Genomic DNA, 20160 nt, shown 5'->3' on the forward strand with positions numbered 1-20160 from the left:
CCAAGGGGAAAATCTATGCACATGATCTGATCACCTCTCACCAGAGCCCACCTTCAACTTTGGGGATTACAATTTCACATGAAATTTGGGTGGCGACACAGATCCACATCATATCAGGCATGATAACTGAAGGTACAATAGCCATTTTGCGGTCATGATGCGAAGTTCAGGAGAATCACAGAGACTTCAGTCCTGAAATTCTGGAACCTGTTGAACCAAAACCAGCAGATGTCTACTAGACTTCTTGCTAAATAAAAAAAAAAAGAAAGAAATACAGTAGACCCTTGAACAACAAGAGTTTGAACTGCGTGGGTCCACTTATACATGGATTTCTTTTTCAGCCAAATGTGGACAAAAAATACACAGTATTCTCAGGATGTAAAACCTGCTTATAAGAAAGACTGACTTTTTGTATATGTTGATTCTGCAGGGCCAACTCTCGGAGCATCCTAGAGTTTGAGCTACATCTTAAGAGGTTAATCTATGTATTAGTTAGGATATAGGCTAAGCTTCTGTAACAAAGGCACCCTAAAATTCAGTAGCTCAAACCAGATGGCTCATTCTCTCTTTCATGTAACAGTTCAGAGGTGAGAGGTACAGAGTATACAGGCTGCTCTGCTTCATGATGTCACTCAGAGCCCCAGGGTTCTTTTGGTTGTGGGTCTACCATTTCCAGGAGTGTTGCTCTCCATGTCATGTTTGAGGGTGGGTAGCTCAAAAAGAACCGTGTTTGCACTCCAGCCCCTAGGAAGGGGGAAAGAAGACTGGAGGCTAAGTAGTCTCCTTTGTAAGGGCATGACCCAGGGGTTTTTGAAGACACTACTGCTCACAGGCCATTGGCCAGACCTTAGTCACAGCACCTTGCCTAGCTGCAAGGGAAGCTGGAAAATGTAGTCTCTAGCTGTGTGACTCTGTGTGTGTGTGTGTGTGTGTGTGTGTGTGTGTGTGTCTGTGTGTGCATTGACAGCAGTTTTATTATTAAAAGGATGAGGAGATTGTGGGGCCATTAGCTATCTTGACTGCATTTTCTGTTTTCACTAAATGCATTCTCTAATCAAAACATTATTTATAGCAATAATGTTATTAAATTTATTGGATACATTCAATGTCCTTTTTATTCATTATTTCTTTTTTTGAGACAGAATCTCACTCTGTCACGCAGGCTGGAGTGCAATGGTGCAATCTCAGCTCACTGCAACCTCTGCTTCCCGGGTTCAAGTAATTCTCCTGTCTCAGCCTCCTGAGTAGCTGGGATTATAGGCACATACCACCACACCTGGCTAATTTTTTGTATTTTAGTAGAGATGGGGTTTCATCATGTTGCCCAGGCTGGTGTCAAACTCCTAAGCTCAGGTAATCCACCTGCCTCAGCCTCCCGAAGTGCTGGGATTACAAGTGTGAGCCACTGTGCCCGGCCTTATTCATTATTTTTAACAGTGGATAGTTGTAGAGAATAATCACCTCAGGATGTTTCTTGAGAACCACATTTTTCTTGAAAAGCAGAGAAAGGACTTATAGATGTTTCATGATGACCTAAGCTCACTAGGAATTTTCTGAGGTATCATCAACATGGAAATGGAGGGTAGAGTTATTTCAGAACTTGTTTACTTCCAAGGCCATGTGAATCACAGTAAGCATGCTCTGGGTGATTCTTTCTTAAAGAAATCCTCTACCAGGATCTAATAGGATCAACCCCAGGACAGGAAGGTTGGGGTTTCTTGGAAGGTGCTCAAATTAAATGGGAGAAATTGGAGGAGCATGGATTGACCCCATGGTTATGCTGAGAAGGGTTCTGAGCATTCATGTGTCTCTGGTCCATGAGCAGTAGGCTCTTGCATTAAAAATACCTACTGTCTGCCCAGTACTCTGTTAACAACTGTGGCCAGATCTTACATGCCAACTGAAGAGTCAGGAGCTACACATGAAAACTACACATGGTATCTAATGCAGTGTCAGCTGAGCACTGGAATGTGAGGAACAAAAGATAAGTAAGAGTGTGGTTCATTCTCCACTTGCCTCTACCCAGATTCATTCTCCAGCCCTCACTGCTTGCTCTATGCCCTGAGGGGATGACCTTTCCATTTGGCATCACCAAGGTACCCCTCTTGGCTGGCTTCCATTAGGGTTTGGCCAATGGGATATTCTGGCTGGTAATCAGAGGGTGGGAAGAGAGAGGGGTTGGAGTGGTTCTCCTCTACCCCTTCTGCTTTGGTGCCATGTCTCTCAAAGTGGCAGCATGGCACACAACTACAACTCCTTTGAGGAGCCTCTTCTCTGGGTACCAGCACACACTGGGCTTCGCTAACACTACTTCCTCTTTTTGCCACTGGAGCTGAGGAGTGGTAATAGTGTCCCACTTTTGCTGGTCTCTGGGTGTTTCAACATCCTTGCTGGTTCCTTTAACCTGCCTACACCTCTGTATAATAGTTTCTTCATTAACGTTTCTTTAGTTGAACCACCTGAGTGTAATTCTGTTTCCTGTCTGATTTATGACTCATAAAGTATGGAATTCGGATAAAGACATGACTGTGTTGAGCTGGAGTCATCATGAAGGGCTTTCAAGCAGCAGTTGGTATAGAACAGGGTTTGGCAAACTGTAGCCCATGGCCAGATCTGGTCCACCATCTATTTTGTAAGTGAAGCTTCATTGGAATGCAGCCTAACCACTTTTTCATGTATTGTCTACTGCTGCTATCATGCTATCGTGGCAAAGTTGAGTTGTTGCCAACAGAGACTGTAAAGCCCACAAAGCTGAATAATATTTACTATCTGGCCCTTTACAAAATGTTTGCCAGTCCCTGGCATAGAAGTTGGATTGACAGAAGGGATGAAAGAGGAAGTGTAATATAATGGAAAAAGAGGGAGAAATCTGTCCAAGGCCAGACGTGGTGGCTCACGCCTGTATTCCCAGCACTTTGGGAAGCCAAGTCAGGCAGATCACTTGAGGTCAGGAGTTTGATACCACCCTGGCCAGTATGGTGAAACCCAGTCTCTACTAAAAAAATACAAAAATTAGTCAGGCTTGGTGGCTCGCACCTATAGTCCCAGTTACTCAGGAGGCTGAGGCAAGAGAATCTCTTGAACCCAGGAGGGCAAGCTTGCGGTGAGCAAAATCATGCCACTGCACTCTAGCCTTGGTGACAAAGCGAGACTCTGTCTCAACAAACAAACAAACAACCCCCAGAAATCTGGGTCCATATGTCAGTTCAGCCCTCATCAGCTGTGGGCAAGTTAACTTCTCAGAGTCTCAGTTTCCTTATCTGTAAAATAGGTTTTCTTGATGATCAAATGCAAACAGCATGACACCCACAGGTGAATAGTAGGTGATAGTCACTTACTCTCTACTTTTTTCCCAGTAGGGTATCAATAATGATGTAAGGGAAGACACAGATGTGGGTCTTAGAGAGGCAGCCAATGTGTCCGAGGCATGGTGCATCGGGAAAGTGTGGGAGGTGAGTATAGATCACAGCTGCAAGGAAAACCAGCTTTGCTGGTCCAGTGCAAAATGAAAATGCAGGAGCCCTTAATAAAAATAAAAGTAGGAATTTCAAGACAATGACAGCAGCATTAGACAATTCCAGGGCCCTTTTAAGTGTGGAGTCCTATGTGACTATTCAGGTCACAGGGCCATGAAGTGCCTGGCATCAAGTCACCAGATGGGACCTCACTATCCTTAGAGCAGATAATGGTAAAGCAAAGGAAGTGTGAGCCCTGGAGTGGTACGGTTTGAGTTCTAGTGTTGACATAGCTGCTTGCCAAGTATCTGGGAGAATGAATTACGTGTTCTAGGGTTTGGTGTCCTCTGTAAATTAAGAAGGACCAACTGAAATCATGTTAAGGCCAGTGTATGGCACTTTGTAGCCCTTAGTAAATGACAGTTCTCTTTCCTTTGATGGATTTATTCTTTCTTGGTTAATGTATGTACTTTACATCCTGTGTCTATCTGGAACCCCACAGAGAATATAAGAGCCTGTAGGACATGGCCAGAATTACTGAGAATTTGAGTCTCAATGTGTGGTTACTTCTGTGGGGCCACGTTGATGTTCACATCCTTTCCCCAGTGGAGAAAGATGCTAACAGAAGGGAGAAAACAGCACCTTTCTCCTTGCCAAACTCCCTGCTTCCCTATGCCTTTTGAGTTTCTAAAAATGTCAAGTTGAAAATAAAAATCCATCCTCCCTTCCCCTCAAATGGCTCTTGTCTAGTTTCCATTTGGTGTTAGCATCATGGAATGACTGCAATCTGATCCAGGTCAGAGTGGAGCCCCTTGGTCCTGCCACAGGTTGAAGCAAACAGCTCCATGCTCCCCTGAAGATGGCAGGTGCTCCCAGAGCTTCCAAAAGCACCTGGTGTGGGATTGGTACAATGTACACCTGGCAGGTTGTAATTTGGAGTTTGCAGGGCAGCAAGTGACACCTGCTTGCCTAGGAAGCCACCCCTACTCTCTAGAAGGAAGCTGTAGGGGTGAGTCCTGGTGTGGGGGCTCCACTGCATGGGAGGACATGAGTAATGGAGGCATTTGGCCTGTCCCTCAGTGAGCTCCATCCTGGAGCCGGGAATGAGGAGAGGGGACACTTAGAGGGTTTTGATTTGTTTTTTTTTAACGGCAATGGTGGCTTTCTGTCTTAGTTAAGGGACATGTTCTTCCCATTGTTTTTAAACAGCATTGGGAGGCTGCCAGCTTCCATGCTCCAGGTAGAGAGGCAGCACACAGCATATTCCACAGTCAGTGGTATTGGCCGCTGGACACTAGCATGCAAACAATTTAATCATGTGCTGCATTTTGAACCTGGCAACATGAGCACAACCTCTGTCTATTGGAACAGAGAATGCTTAAAACACACACACACACACACACACACACACACACACACACACACACACACACACGAAATGCATTGATTAGTTAGCATGGTTAAAAACAATTAGAGGGTGCTGGTTTTTTGTGTTGTTGTTTTTAATGGCATAGTGTGAAGAAGCCTTACAAATGAATTAGAAATTCCTTCTGAATCAATCTGGGCAGACAATACCTTCTGTGTCTCCGATTCCCATTTCCAGCACTTTGGTTTATGCTGGTGTATTTGGCCTTGGTGCTTGCTGGTGACGTTTGGAAATGGGGGCTCTGAGTACACAAAGGGAGTGAGTTAGATGACCTCGAAGTGCTCCTTTTTCTACAAAAGGAGGTATGCAAGAAGGTCATTTCTTTTGGCTCAAATGCACAAACAAATCCAAAAGGGCGGATAACCATTTCTCCCCGCTCTTTCCCCAGGCACCTCCACAGGGAATATACAGTAGTCAGCATTACACTTTGAACTTCTTAGTCAACAGAAAGTCAATTGTCCTCTCCAGCCGGTCCTGGAGACCTTCAGTGGTGTGATTAAAGTCTCCCTCTGCTATTTAAATGCCAAGGCAGAGACCCGGCATTTACCAAAAATAAATGATAGGTAAAGACTTGACATTTATTTTCAAAGAGGGAGGCCATCTTTCCATCACAGCAGCTAGTTTGTTAGAAGTTATTTTTATTAGACCAAATGATTCGTGTTAGCAAATAAATATAAATCAGCTTACTGGGTCAGCAAGCTAACATGACCTCTGTTCACCATGCTGTTATTGAAAAGGTGGATTCTGATTTTTCAGAGCAGATGTGAGCTGGCTCAGGGATGGCTGATGAGAACACAGTAAGGCCATTGCTTCGCAGATCTGATAGGCAAAGTTTGCCACTTCTCTCCTTCAGCTTTAGTTTGTAGAGCTTGGGGTAGGATGATACCCAAGGAAGGTAATAGAAAATGGAATAGAGCACTTTACAGGGATAGGACTCAAATCTATGTCAAGACTGTAATGAGCCTCCCCTAGACAGCTTGTTGACAGTTCAGTGGTAGAGTTTTGGAGACTGTTGGGTTAAGTGAGTGTAAGAACAGACCAGTGTTTGGTCTGGAGAGTTCAGATACCAAGTGGCATTCTGGTTCTGCTGTCAGTGGCTGTGCTTCTGCTAGGCCGTCTTTTTGTGGTTTTATGGAGCCAAAGCACCCAGCTTCTCGCCCTTCTTGACAGCATTTGTTTTACTGATCCTTTTTCTTCTCTACTGTCCATTTAATAGAGTTTGTAGGGCATGACCAGGATTGGAGGGCCTGAGGCTAGGTGTGGCACTGTTTGGTCACTGTTGTGCCTCAGACCTCAGGGAATAACATCTGACCAGGACCAGTTACATAATTTGTGGGGTCCAGTGAAAAATGAAAATGCAGGGCCCTAATTCATAAATCAAGATGGCAGCAGCAGGACCAAGTCAGGGCCCTTCTCAGTAATGGCACAGGGTGTACACCCATGTAACTGGCCTTGCCTCAGAGGTAGTAAACCTGGGGTTGGGATGAGGGAAGTCACCTTCCTCTAAATGGGAAGGGATCTGCTCCTGACTTAGTGGCCAGATGTTCCAGGAAGTGCATTTCTCCAGAGACACTGCATTTCTCCAGTGGGCAGATGTTCCACGAAGTGCATTTCTCTAGAGAAAATTGACACAGAAAGCTGGCTCCCATGAACAGTTACAAGAGACCGCTCAGAGACAGAGAACAGCTGCTCAAGGACAAAGTTCCCCTCGACTGGGATGGCTCCAGTCCTTAGCCCCCTGCCTGCCCCTTTAGCTCCTCACCACCCCCACAGGCTGATGAATGCTGAAATGGTACTAGCAACCGACATCATCCAGCCTTCTACCCTAAATACAAAAACAATTCTTACAGTGCTCAGGGAACCAGGGAAGGGATCCAAGGAATATATTTTGTTCCCATCCCTACTTATTTGAGATGAACTACAGGGGAGATCTGCACTCAAAACAGGAAACGAACACAAGGAAATCATGAAAAACTTCCATGCCATAAATGATGATCTATTTGGAAGCCAAATAATGGAAAACGTATGTTTGAGGAAATAATGTATTCCAAATCCTAATAAAAATATGAAAAGAAAAGTATTTACATGAAATAAGAGATTTTCATGATACTATTAGACCTAAATAAAAGAGATGTTGACATAGGTAAGAAAAAAATTTATGGAAACAGATAATACCAATATAGAAATTAAAATAATATTATAATCATTTAGTAGCAGAGCTGACACTGTTGAAACTTTTTGTAAGATGTGGGAAACAGGTTTGAGAAAAATCTTCCAGATGCAGAGGAAAAGATCACAGTGGGGAGATCAGTTAGAGGGATACTAATTGATGCAGTGGTGAGATTCCATAGATATAGGTATCTAAGTGGATTTACTGAAGAAGAGAAAAATAGTCAAAGATATGACAGAAGAAAACTTTCCTGAACCAAAGAAAGATCTGAATTCATGGATTGAAAGGTGAACTACATATAGGTAAAATTAGTGAAAAATTGCCAAGACCTGGAGAAATATCTATATCTTGAATCTTAAAAGCATCCTGGTTACCAAGAATAGAAAGGGATATAAGGCTGGCTCTAGACTTTTCTGCAATGTTAGATTCCATAAGATGTGGAACAACATTCATGAAGGTGGTTTGAGAGTAAAAAGGGGTGCAGTGCAAGAATTTTATGGTCAGCTGTAGCAGATGCTTTTTGTGTCCTACACCACAACTCTTAGGCCACTTGTCATTTTAAGCACCCATGGTAGCAGTTTCCAGATATGCTGTCAGCTTCTCACTTCAAGCCTCCAAAGCTGTAGAAGCAAGAAGTCAAAGGGAGCTAATAATGTTCCTAGGTGAATTCTTGACCAATTGGAGGGGAGAGTTGGTAGATGAATGCCCTGGCCTCCCACCTTTTGTGGAACAATTTTGAGGCACTTTTTACAGGGTCCTCAGAGGTCCCCAGTAGCAGTGAGCTCCAGTTGCCCACAGTGTTAATCAGCTCTATTATACACTCATTATTGATTTTTCCATCTTCCCTCTCTCTCTCTGTTCCCTCACTGCTGTTTCCCAGGAGCAGCTCCAACATAAACTACCTGCACTCAAGTCCTTGTCTCAGGCTCTGTTTTGGGCAGAACCTAAACTAAGATGCCTACCAAAGTGTTATTTTTGTATGAAAGCAAGAGAAAGAAATTTTCACATATTTGAGGACCCAGAAAATACACATATATGTACTCTTTATGATAAAATTACCTGAATATATACAACATCCAAATGAGAAGTAAATAAAGCAAAGATTTCATGAATTAGGAAATGAGGGGTGAAAATGTAAAAAGGACCAGTAGTGAGCATAGGAACCAATTAAAACACAGAATTAGTCAAATGACCATGGTAAATGTCATTTTAGAGCAATGTAAATATTGTAACTCTTAGAAATAAAAGACAATGATAAACAATATCATAAACATCAAGAAATATTATTTCTACATATCATAAACATATAACATATCTACATATCGAAAACAGTATCATAAACATCAAGAAATATTATTTCTATTGTTTGACAGAATCTTCCAAAGTGTCCCCATCACACTCAGAATACAATGTTATTTCTTGATATTGATTATTCAAAATAGATAGCATAAAATATAAATATTAAAGTCCTAAAGGTTGCACCACTAAGATAAAAAGCACTCTGATGCCTTCTACCTCTGTTCCTGAGCCATTCAGTTGCCTTCCCTATAGGCAACCATCTTAGTCTGTATATTTGGAAATATTCAATACTTATACCAGCAATTCCATATATACTTCTCTTTTTTTGCACAAATAACATACTAAAGAACTTTGTTTTTTTTTTCACATAACAGTGAATTTTGTAACAGTACTATTTTGAAAATTATTCCACCCTTTCCTTTTCTACAACTTCAGAATATTCTTTTGTATGGGTGGGCCTTAAGTCAGAGGTTCCTAACCCCCAGGCCACAGATGGGTACTGGGGGTTGGGGACCCTTGACTTAAGGACTCTCCATATGAAGGTACCTGTTTGTGGCCCATAAGGAACCAGGACACACAGCAGGAGGTGAGTGGCAGGTGAGTGAGTGAAGCTTCATGTGTATTTGTAGCTGCTTCCCATTGCTCACATTGTGCATGAGCTCCACCTCCTGTCAGATCAGTGGCAGCATTAGATTCTCATAGGAGCATGAACCCTATCGTGAACGGTGCATGCAAGGGATCGGGGTCTAGGTTGCACATTCCTTATAACAATCTAATGCCTGATGATCTGTCACTGTCTCCCATCATCCCCAGATGGGACCATCTAGTTGCAGGAAAATAAGCCCAGGGCTCCACTGATTCTACATCATGGTGAGCATGTAATAATAATATAAACAAAGCACATAATAAATGTAATGTGCTTGAGTCATCCCAAAACCATCCTCCCAACTCAGTCCGTGGAAAAATTGTCTTCCATGAAACTGGTTCCCAGTGCCAAAAAAGTTTGGACCACTGCCTTAAGTTACTTTTTCAGTCTCTCATCATGGGTCTTTAGGGTGTTCCAATCTGTTGCTATTATAACAGTGCCTCAATGAATAACCTTAACACAGGTATGGGATTACCTGTCCCCCTTTCCCTTGTAACCCTCTCCTCTTTTGGTGTCCATGATGCTACGCTTTCCTTGTTGTCTTGTGACCTTCTCTTGTTGCCTTTTCTTAGTCTCCTCCGCCAACTTCTCTTCTTTCACTTTGTCCCCTGAATGTTGAAGTTACTGAGATTTCTCTTCTCTCCCCACACTTTCTCCCTAAGTATGCTCATCCATTCCAGAACCTTAGAACCATCTATATGCTGATGATTGCCCAAATTCTGTCTCAACGAAACCTCACCTCTGAATTCCAGTGCCTTCGCAGACCTACACACACAATGTCCTTTGGATGCTGCAATCTTAACAAGCCCCAAATAGGACTCTTGAGGTTTCCCTGCAAACCACTTCTTCCTCAAGTCTTCCCCAAATCAGGCAACAATACACTCTTGATTTCCTCAAGCCAACTCCTGGCCACAATTTTATCTCCAAACATATTTACAATCCTACACTTTTCCTCTTTCCAGCATTACCACCACCATGTAGACCAGCATCATTGTTCATAGGGACCATGGCATACCCAGCCTGGTCTCCCCATTCCCACTCTTGCCTCCTACAATTTACTCTGTGTTCATCAGTGGAAACGACTTTGTAGGATGTAAGTCACCCTTTTTGTCTATACCATAGCAGTTATCATGCTGTAATATAATGATTTGGTTCTGTGTTTGACCCCCTACAAGACTGGGTCTCCTTGAGTTGCAACTTGTTACTGATTCTCTAGCACCTAGAACAGTAAGGGCACCTATTACAGTAGGAAATTCACATGGAACTGAGTTTCCAAATTACAAAGAATACATTTAGGTAAAGTTAAGACGACATTTTCCTATTAAGGGTTCATTAGAGCAAATGTAGGATATCCGAACCCATCTTTCTTCTCAATGTCCTTTATTCTTTTTATCTTATTATTTGATCTTTAGATGACTTGAAATAATTTTTTAAGAGAAGCAAAGATCCCTACAGCTATCATATTCCTGAGTCTTTGGGAAGGTTCCCTGTCCATATGCAAGGAACTCTAACAATGAAATCATAGTCCTGAAAGAATTTCAAGATCTCATGTTATTATACTACTTGTGAACAACAGTGATTATTATGATCTATTCTTCTGTATAGACACAGATATCTGTGTAGACTGGTTAAGCAACTGAGAATTAATTTATTGGTAATGAACATTTTCAACTTCATTAGATACTCAGAAGCCTACTACATTATCATTATCTGGATGCTAAATTTTAATTGCATGCAGCCTGGTCCCTCAATAATTAACACATTGTATATCCCACCTAATTCACAAACTAATTGTCATTTCTTAGATCTTAATATTACTTGCTAATTTTGCCAAGGATAAAAAAAATCTGACTGTCAAAACTCCAGAGTAAATGACATTATACAGGCACAATACTGACAAAACAAGTTAATTTATTGCAAAGTCACAGAGAGAAGGAGTTTTTAATTGCATATTTGTTACCTTCATAAAAGACATAAATGGCTTTTTAGTTACATATTTGCTTATTTCTTACATATTAAAAAAAGTGTTAACAAGCCTGATTAAAATTAATTGCAAAGGTCCAAGATCTGAGCAGGGATCCTAGCATCAGCAAACTTCTAATTGAAGCTGAAAGAAGAAGAACGAAAGGAGATGTTGGTGGAATGGGAATCAGAACAGATGTTCGACTGTGGAGATAGGAAATAATTAAATGACCCACTAAAGAAAACAAAATCTAAAGAGAAAAAGCAAACTTGATAATAATAGGAAAATTTTTATTCTAATAATATTAACAATTGGTAACAATGGTGTTTAAGGTTGAAGATGGAACAATAACCAATATTATTAAACAACTTCCGAGGAGTAACACTGTGTTGTTATGGTTTGAAAAACTGTAATAATGAAAATCATAGAATCACTTGGTAATATTCCAAATCATTGTTGGTTCCATCTACATGTAGTAAGTTCCATGTAAGTTTCTACTGGCAAAACATGGCTTTTTTTTTTTTTTTTTGAGATGGAGTCTCACTCTGTCACCCCAGTTGGAGTGCAGGGGCGCTATCTCAGCTCACTGCAAGCTCCGCTTCCCAGGTTCACGCCATTCTCCCGCCTCAGCCTCCTGAGTAGCTGGGACTACAGATGCCTGCCACCACGCTCGGCTAATTTTTTTGTATTTTTAGTAAAGACGGGGTTTCACCATGTTAACCAAGATGGTCTTGATCTCCTGACCTCGTGATCCTCCCGCTTTGGCCTCCCAAAGAAAACATGGCATCTTTAATGAGCTGGGGTTACCATATCATTTGGAGAGACTGGCAGATGGGAAATACTCTTACCTTTTATTTTCATAATGGATTGATTCTAACATGAGAAAGTATACCATCCTCCCTTGTGGGACTGACATTTCCTTAGTCCTGCTTACGTTAAATGTCTTTCAGTCCAGTCATTATCTGCACAGAGGGATGATGTCCTGGGGTACTGACATGGAAGATATGTCTCCAAAAATGAGAAATAGCTCTCCTAACTATAGATAATGCAACATGCCTGTAAAACAGGGCTTTCTGAGGAAAAGGATTTTGAATATGGAGGAAAACGACCATTTATACCATATATAGAAAGGTCAGTAGAAAATGACTATATATCCTGTGAATGAGTTAAACTATTAACATTCAATTTGTTTTCATGATGCATTTGAGCCAACATGGCTTTCTATTTTTTCAGCAACAAATTAATGACATCATCCATTCTGTTCATAAAGATTTTTTTCCCACAAGGTTATCCATTGATTGTAAATCCTATTATCCAGTACAGTGAAAAATAGTTATCACTCAATTAATTGAAAAAATGGGTTAAAGCAGGGAATTCTAAACTATGACACATGAGAGCTAGACTCAAAAGATCCTATTTTAACTTAAAACATTTATTTGTGCTTAATTTACCAATATTTTGATATGAGGCCAAGGCCTTTTCTGTGAGTGGGGGCTTGTTGATTACATTTTATATATTTTTTGCATTCAACAAACCCTTAAGGCATTACCTATCATTTCCAGAGTTAATTTCTTTAAACTGGGGCATGAATTTGAAAGTGTTTGTGAAGTAATTTAAGTGAAAAATTATTCTAGTTTTAATTTTTGCATGCATTTTAGAGTTTTCTCTTCCACAATTGATAGAACATTTTTTTGAGTCTGACTCTTACCTAGTCTTTTCAAAGGACTCTAGGTTGAGCTCATGAGCCATTGCACATGCCTGGAGCATTTGCTATATGTTATACCAATGAGTAAGAGAGTTTCTACCTTCACAAACAAATTTAAAAATAAATATTAGGAGTTGATTTTTTTTTAAAAAAGTTACATCTATATAGTGACAAAGCAAGTTAATTTTAAATTGCAAAATAACAGAGGAACTTTATAATATGTGACAGAATATTATAAAGGAATCAAAGACATTTTTGTCACATATTTAATAACCTGGAAAATAGCTCATGATATATTAAGTGAAAAAGGAGGTTACAACACAGAAAGCATAATAGTATCTCATGTTTACAAAATAAGAATCTGCATATGCACAAAAGATTGGATATTGATTACCAACAACATGCTGAAACATTAACAGAGATTATCTCTGTAGGGTGGAATTAAAGGTAGTATCTATTTCCTTTGTGCTTGTCTATAATTTCTAAATTCTGTATAAGTGTCTGTGTTGTCATAAAGGCATATATTTTAGTTCTAAGTTAAAAGCAGGTTACAATTATTTCTGGTGAGTGTCCCAAGGGGATTACATCCAACGTCCTATGCTGGTTTGTTGCACCTCCCAAAATGGGAGGTCAGAGATGGTGACACCAGTTCAGGGAAGGGAGACCTCATATTGAACAGGATGACCCTGGGGAAGCTGAATCGCTGGAGGTTGCATACAACCCTCAATCATAAACTCTCTCATAAAATCATAAACTCATCCCCCAAATCTGTGTCAAAGATGGATTAGGGTGATAGAGTGACAAGACTTCCTGCTTTGGAACACTTTGTGGTTTACAAAATATTGTCAGCTTTCAAGGCACAGAACCAATTCTTGGCCTTTGAGAAGTCCTGGTCTTCTGATAGAGAAGTTTAGAAACCATTCTACTTCACTGGAAGCCCCAAAGGGAGAAATGTATTTTGTAGAATTAACTATGGCAGCAACTCTACAACACCCAAAATTTGGAATAAAATATTTGCAGAAATCCCTATTTTTGATTTGAACATTTCATTAGACCCAATTCGCACACATGCATTCCCCTAATGTCTCTCCCTGGTGTGGGAAGGGTGCTCTGAAAAGGACATTCCCATATATTGCTGAAAGAGTGGAAACTGATAATCTCTTCCTAGAGGGCATTTTGGCAATATGTATCAAAAGCTCTAGAGTGTTTATCTGTCGGACTTGGTAATTCAACTTCTATAAAATGTTTCTTATGAAAATGCAGTTGATCCTTGAACAACATGGGTTTGAACCGTGTGGGTCTATTTATATGTGGATTTTCTTTTGCCTCTGCCACTCCTGAGACAGTAAGACCAGCCCCTCCCTTTCCTCCTCCTCAGGCAACTCAACATGAGGAAAATGAGAGTGATGACCTTGATAATGATCAACTTCCACTTAATACATAGCAAAAATATATTTTCTCTTCCTTATAATTTTCTTAATAACATTTTCTTTTTCTCTAGCTTACTTTATTGTAAGAATACAGTATATATATATGTATGTATTTATATATGTAACATATAAAATATGTGTTCATTGACTGTTTACGTTATTGGTAAATCTTCCGGTCAACAGTAGGCTATTGGTAGTTAAGTTTTGGGGGAGTCGAAAGTTATACATAGATTTTCAACTGTGCAGAGGTCAGCACCCCTAACTCCTGCATTGTTCAAGGGTCAACTATACTCAGGAGAGCTTAGAAAGGGTGAAGAACAAGGGTGTTCACTGCAGAGCTATTTACGTCATTGGAAAATGAAAGATAATCTAAATGCCCAACAACAGAGAATTTAATTAAATAATTGATTCATCCATAAATGAACACCATTAGCCTATTAATAGTCAAGCTTAAGAAGAATGTTTAATAACACAGGAAAAGCTCAGCACGTAATGGGGTATAAAATATATAGTGAGCCCAATTTTATAAGAGAGAAATAGAATGTTAGTCCATAGGAAAGTGTTGGAAGCATACTTCAATGTTAACAGTCTAATCTTTGATTGGTGAGGTTATGGGTAATTTCCTAAAGACTTAATTTAATTTTATTAAAAAAAAAACCAGTCTAACATAATAAAAAGTATTTAGTCAAAGCTAAGACTCCTTCCAATGCCTACCGTCCACACAACCAGATCCCTCCCCTCATGCAACCATTACAAGTTTCTTATGTTTCCTTCCAGAGACATTCTGCACACATTAGGATGGATTTTTATTTTCTTCATCATAATTTGCTATATTTTCTAAAATAAAAAAAACACAAATATTTAAAAATATATTTTACTTTACTTGTTCCAAATCTCCATAAATAATTTCCACCAGATCTTGAATCACCATCATGTCATATAAATGAAAAGATGGAACAAAAGTTAGTCATCTTTCCATTTAGTTTCCATTTATACTTCGAAATGAAAAACAGCTTCTTGCAATTTTACTTAAATAACTAATTTTGATACTATTCTATTAGCCTTCTAACAGCATGAAGGCCCAGAAATTAAATTGTTCCACTTCCTTATCCATAATTATGTGCAATTAAAATGGTTACAGACCCTAAAGTTTTTTCTAAGTTCCAGACCCTTCGACTGTCATTCTTTATTATCTTGAAGCCCAATACTTTTTAGCAACACATTGTATACAGCAAGTTAAGTGAAAGAGGAGGTATTATGTTTAACTGATGTGGGTGTTCTTTAATTAATCTGAATTAGCTTTTTTGATATGGGTACTAATTGTTTTCTTTGAAAAAAAATCACCATAGATGTGTGATTCTTCTATGCCTGTTGCTCTTCAATAAAATAGTTAATTGCAGAAAACAAGAATGTTACCTTTTTCAAATAAATAATCAGCTTCGCATCAGAAGAGTTACTCAATCTAACTTTCTCACTTGTGTTAACAGGAAAATTGGTAGTGTTTGTGAGCAGTAGAGTCTCCTCTGACTTTTGATATTCTCTTTACACTTATTCATAAGGCAGGAGGAATAATTACAACATGAAGTGGGAACAACAAGTGTTTCATTTGTTTATCGTTAACAACGTCTAATAGCTATACATCAAAATATCTAAAACTCTATATAAGGGAGCAATGGTAAGAATCAAGTCCGTATCTGGAATTATAGAGACAACTAAGCAAACTTGTTATTCTTTCAAGATCACTTAATTCCATTGATTACCAAAATGTAAATCGCTTATACTAAATAGATGGATTTGACTACAATTACCACACTCCACCCTCATTAAGGCACCCTTTTCAAGATCTGACTGTTTTGAGCATTTATAAAGAAGTGTTACCCTAACAAGAGTGATAGTGAGTTAAGTGCACTTGAAAGTCAAGGTGCAGCTGAATAATTTAACTTTACAGAGATCATTAAACCAATACTCTCTTTTCAAAAAATTTGATTGTAGTATTTTCAGATCACTTTTTAATCAATATAAAATCTTACGCAGAATCCTGCCCACCCCCAAAAAAGAAACTTTAAAAAGCAATGGTGAAAACTTGGTAATCTATTACACTCTCTATGTTTACTTGATATTTTTTTCCCATTATGGAACAGGATAACATCTTTGAATCTAGTCAACTGTGGCATGTGTCAGTATATTATCTGTATTTTTCATCTAAGTAAGAAGGGCTCTGAGTGGGAAAAAACAGCCATGTGGAACATGGTGAATTATACGTGCTTCCCCCCCAAAACTCGTTAGAGCTCAAAATACCTTCTTGTGCTTGACTTCGTCATTTTGGACTTTAGCTGGGAGCTAGCTCTCCCGCAGGCCACAGAGTTATAGTTATTCCTTCACACATGGCGAACAGAGGTAAAATACTCTGTGGGAAAAAACCCAACAAAGTTTAAGTGATAAAAGCATGCCATAAGCTATTTCCACTAGAAACATGAGAAACGATTTTCTGAACGCTCAGTATCATATGAACTTGATTTTAGCCCCAAATCTTCTTTGAGCATCACTGGGTTATTTCATCACCCACTGAATCTTATCTTTTAGTCTACACATATTTTTCTAAGGGCCTGCCATATTTGCAGCACAGTGTTGGAAAAATAATTGATACGTATTGGGCCAGAACAACTCGTGCTCTATATGGGGATGCAGGTCACAGGTGTGAAGAGTTCCAGAACTGTGCTGGCCAGGTGCTTGCTGGGCATTTCAGAGAAGCCAGAGAGTGGGAGAAACACCAGTGACTGGACCTGAGCTGTAGGGAATGGAAAAGGCCTTTAAAGGTGGAATGGAGCAGAAAGGGCCTCCAGGGCAGGGGCTGGGCTCAGAGGAGGGATCCACAGTGAGTGCCCGGGAGCAGGCCACTGGCTTGACCTAGAGAGAAGTCACTGTTTCTTAGGTATGAGAATGATATTGCTGAAGACTCTTGAAGATATGTCTGTGGAGTTGGTTTTTAACAGTAGTGGTGGGTTTGGCCTATCTGCTATGACTAATGATGTCTTTATGGAATGGCTAATGATGTCTGGGGGCTCCCTGAGGCCCCTGCCCAGAGCACAGCAATGTGGCCCACGTGGTTCAGCCCAGGCTCTCTCCTCATCACCCACTGGACTCTCTGGCTTCAGGCATGAAGGAAGATTCTGAGGTGAAAAGGACAGGGTCAGAGGAGGAGGCCCCACTCAGGCTTGTACCCTTTGTGTAGCCCTGTGGCTTGTCACTGCTTGGTCACCCCCAGAACCATGCTGGGCAGCCCACCTAAGAAGTACCGGTGGGCTCTTCTACTTCTTTTCCTCAGTACCATCAAGGGCAGGTCTACATTTTTTTCAAGTTCGATTTTTCACAATGCTTTAATTGAGTTATTTAATTATTTTTCCAAGATCATAATTTTGATAATTTTTTTACCCCAAGCAAGGCAAGTACGTGGACTTCAAGGCTGGCTTTGCCTGGTAAAGCTCTGATGAGGAGGATAATGACAAGGTATAGCAAGGTATAGTAAGCTACTCTTTATTGATGGCTTGTACATGCCAGACACTTTTTAAAAGTTTATGTATGTTAACTTGTTTAATGCTCTTTACAACCTAATGGGGCAGTTGCCATTGTCTCCACTTTATATATGGTGAAAAATGAGGCCCAGAGGGGTTAGGCTACTTGTCTAGAGACACACTGTTGGCATAGAGAGCCAGATAAGCACCAGGCAGTCTGCTTGCAAGTTTGTGCTTTACCACCACATGTATGACCTCTATGTGACCTTGGGATGCATTTGTTCACTTGTTTATTAATTCATGGATGCCCTGTTAGCTTCTGTATGTACACTGGAGCTTCAATTCCAGTGCGAAAGCCAGGAAATGGTATCTGTGATTCTAACACAGGGTGACAGGAGCATTGACCAGCCTCTGCGCTGTGAGCCCAGAAACAGGCATCCAAACAGACTGTGGCTTGGGGAGAGAAAAGGGATGTCATGGAAAACCCCCCAGAGTAGCTATCTTTAAGCACTGCTTAGGTCAGAGGGAGGAGATGGGCATGAGATGCAAAATGAGGAGGTTATTTCAACTCCCCGAGGCTCAGCTTCCCTTTGTGAAGTGGAGAGGATGACTTCAGGGTTGCCATGAGAATTACATGATATAATATGTGTTAATTGACTGAAATGGCATCTGGCACACAGTAGGCCCTTCACAAGTGGAAGCCCTGATTACCAGGGCAGAGAAGGATTAAGCAAATAGGTGTGAGGCCTGTTTGACCTTCTTGGGGCTCAAATACTGCAGAGCGTAGCAGAAAGATTGAGGAGTGGTACCTGCACTGTGGCCAGAGAAGCCAGGGCTGTGGGGATGAGTGTGAGGCTGGGGAAAAGTTGCTGTCAGTGCTACTTGGACTTTGAGGCACCTGGTCCAGCAAACCCTGAGTGGTCTCATGAGCGTTTCTGTCTCTTTCCTCCAGGCAGAGTTCAGCCTGGAGTTCAGCTAGCGGGAAATAAAGCATGCCCTAGAGGTGAGCTTGTAGGCTTGGGAAAAGAGAATTTACTGACAAACACTGATGATCTGGGTGAAACAGGGCCCTGCTTAACCACAATAACTTTTCACTTTGTTTCAGCTGCGGAGACTTTGACTAGGAAATAATGTGTTCTTCTTTCCCCTTAGTAATTGAGAATACATAACAGCATCAATAATTGTAATCACTATAAAGTTGAGGAATGAGATTGCCTGGGTTGGATCCCAGTTCTGATACTTGAAGCCTGGTGGGTTGCTTATCTCTGTATGCCTCAGTTTCTTCATGTGTAAAATGGAGAGAAATGGTAATGAATAAATTATATGATCCATATAAGTATACATAATCATATCCACATTAATATATTAATCGGATTATCATATATAAATTATTAAATAATTTATATTGTTTATATATTAAACAATGTATTTATTTATATATTAGATTTTTAAAATCTATTTTCCTCAGCACTAAATCTAAAGTTCTAGATTATTTAATTTTATTTTTTAATATATAATCTATCTCTATCTAATATCTAATCTAAATAATATATAGATATAGATATCTATAATATATATTTGTATTATATATTATTTATTATATATAAATGTTATATATTTATTTACATATTAAGTAATCCATCTCAGTAAGTGCCTACTCAATGTCAGCTTGTGATCTATTTACTGAGTACTATGCAATGCCAGCATTGTGTGGGTATGAGCATGGGGCTGGCTCAAAGTTCTCCTTGCGACCTTGAGAGACAAGGAGATGGAGCCTCCAAGGGGTGAAGTAACTTCACCGAGGTCACACAGTGAGAAAGTGCCTGAACTGAAGTAGTTGTTGCCTCTATTTCACCACCTACAACATCAGTCTAGGTTTCCATACTGGGATTTGAAACAGACCCACGGGAAGAGTGTGTAAATGATTTGAATAGAGAACTCAATGGGAGCTTAAAAAACAAATCTTCTTTGCATTATTCACTTCTCATTTTAAGTGGCACAAACGTAATTTATAGCCTAAAAGGTACTTGCACAACATCGGTAAAAATGTGTTCATTTGTCATTTATAGATTGTTTTATTTTTAGATTAATGAAGATCCAAATTAAACCATCGGAGTGCAATCATCCTGATAGTCCTTAACACATTTTACTCATTATCACTTCATTTATATTTATGATGAAGAACAGATGGTACCAATGTCATATTTCAATGTGTATCATATCCAGCTACGAGGAAATATCTCATATTAGCTGCACTTATCAAAATATTTGTACTTAACAACAACAGAAATCTGAGCTTAGTACTATCTTGTCACCATGTCATAGCTACCATTTAGAAAAAACCATTTAAATTAGATATGCTAAGGAAAGAACGCATCCTTCATTATTATTGAACGAATTTCACTGAACTCTGAACAGTAATTATGGGTTCGTTGTAAGGAGAGAATCATTAAGCTTCAGTGGAAAACAGCAATTACAGTCTGTTGTTTTTGTGGCACGATCAGATTTTTTGATGTAAGTTGCTTTTGGAGAGCACCAAGAAGGAAACAGAACA

This window comes from Mandrillus leucophaeus, unplaced genomic scaffold (genome assembly GCF_000951045.1).
Source record: "Mandrillus leucophaeus isolate KB7577 unplaced genomic scaffold, Mleu.le_1.0 Scaffold65, whole genome shotgun sequence".
Lineage (NCBI taxonomy): Eukaryota > Metazoa > Chordata > Mammalia > Primates > Cercopithecidae > Mandrillus > Mandrillus leucophaeus.